The following is a 2,318-nucleotide window of genomic DNA, read 5'->3' on the forward strand; positions in this document are numbered from 1 at the left end:
CTCCTCTCGCCCTAACTCCTTGCCTGATGGTCTGTACTTCTGGACTCTCTGCCTGTGGCTATAATCCCATTCTGGAGACCTTCTCTGCTACACTGATGAGCAGAATTAGGGTGGGATTGTATCTTATCTTGAGGACGTGAACCGAATTTGTTTCCTTGGAGGTATCTTTAGACTCTACTAGAGGGTAAGACTTCAGGAACCATCCTTTGTTGTTCTTGGGGGTGTGGCCAGCTAAGACAAACCACACCTCCATCAAAACCATTCTTTGGTGTCTAAGAGGCACTCTGAGACAAATCAGAGACCCATTAAAGGAGCACATCCAAGGCCTCTCCCTGAAGTGGCAGAGGCCATTGGGACCAGATGCACCAGACACTGTGGGATAAAGTCTCTGAGGGGCCGCTCTGAGACTATGAGGCATCAGCTCCTCACCTGGCCTGGGATTTGGAGGTAAAGCAACAGGCTGGCTGCCTGGCCTATGGAAGCAAAGGCCCAGGGATCACTTGGCTGAGAGCCCGAGGACCAGAGAGATTCTTGCCTGCTGGCTGAGGAGAAGTGTTGCTATGGGCCAGTGACTGGATCCTTACTATTTGCTGATCCTGACTTGTAGTACCCTATTCACATCCCTAATAACCCCACTGAATCATGAGTATTGTATGAGCGTTCTATGTGGCCATTGCAATAAGTCATTTAACCCAGCATAGTAGAGTGCAACGGAAGGAATAGTGGGTGTCAGAACACGGCAAAAAAGGATGCAGGGCGAAGGCCTGTCTGACCCCTGCCTCATGGTAATAGGGAAGCCAGAGGAGGCCAGCTATGGCCAGCTGCCTTCCATGAAGTAGATCGCAGGGCCTTCCTCTTTGTCACTGACCCTGCATTTACCCAGCATGATGTGCTTCTCCAGGCCTGACCCTGCCTGATAACATGTCCAAAGTATGTGAGACTAAGTCTTTCCATTCTCGCATCTAAGAAGCATTTGGGCTATATGGAACAAAAACAGAATTGTTCTTTCTTCTGGCATTCAACAAGGTATTAACAATTCTTCACCAGCATCATAATTCAAATGCATCAACTCTTGGGTCTTCCTTATCGATTGCCTAGTTTTTGGGTGCATGGGAGGTGATTGAAAAGACCATGGCTTGAATCAGGTGCCCCTTAGTCCTCTAAATGACATCTTTGATTTTCAACACTTTAAAGAGACCTTGCCAGAGATTTGCCCATTGCAATACATCATTGGATTTTCTTGACTGCTGTTTCCACGAGGCTTATTGCGACCCAAGTAAAATGGAAAGCTAGGCAACTTCACGGTTTCTTCTGCTTGTCATGATGTTGCTTATCTTCCCAGCTGAGAGGATGCTTGTTCTCTTCATGTTGGGCTGTAATCCACACTAGAAACTCTTCTCTTGGATCCTCATTGGCAAGTGCTTCAAGTCCTCATCACTTTCAGCAAGCAAGGTCATATCATCTCCATATTGCAGGTGGCGATCTTGAGGCCAGATTCTTCTTCATCTTGTCCAGCTTCTCAGATAATTTGGTCAGCGTCCAGATTCAGTGAAAAGGTACAACCCCGACACACACTTGTCCTGATTTTCAACCATGCACTATCCACTTGTTCTCTTTGAAGGACTGGATATAGGTCTATGTATAGAATCTACATGAGCACCATTAAGGGTTCTGGAATTCCCATTCTTCTCAATATAAGGTATTATGATCCACATAGTTGAATGCATTTGCATAGTCAATAAATCACATCTCATAGTCAATAAAGTAAACAAACATCTTTCTGGTGTTTTCTGCTTCGAGCCAATATCCATCTAATATCAGAAATGATATCCTGGTTCCATGCCTTCTTCTGAATCTGCCCATATTTTCTGGCAGTTCCTTATTGACGAGCTTCTGCAAATGTTTTGAAATGATCTTCAGCAAAATTGTACTTGTACAAGCAGCCATCTAAGTGAGATATCAATTAAATCCACATGGAAGCAGTGTACCATCCTGTGTGATCCAAAGATGACAATAACAAAATCCAAATATGGTGAAGGGAAAAGTATCAGAGCTTAAATTGAGAACACCCAATTTGTAGAAGGCTATGCAGGACAGTGGGAGCCCAAACCCATCTGCAGAGTGTCTAGTCAGATGAAGCCTCTGGAAGATCCCCTCTGGCCACAGGCAATGGGCTTGAACAGCTTCACTATCAGACAGAGACTATTGTAAACTTGATTATGGGGGATCAAACCTGGTATACAATATGATACTTAGTCAGTTGAACTTCCTCTGGACCCCACCTGAATTTGCTCTAGTCTGAAGTATTTCTCACCTGT

The sequence above is a fragment of the Echinops telfairi genome, unplaced genomic scaffold, assembly GCF_000313985.2.
Source record: "Echinops telfairi isolate 266 unplaced genomic scaffold, ASM31398v2 ScPeMD7_7409;HRSCAF=8447, whole genome shotgun sequence".
Lineage (NCBI taxonomy): Eukaryota > Metazoa > Chordata > Mammalia > Afrosoricida > Tenrecidae > Echinops > Echinops telfairi.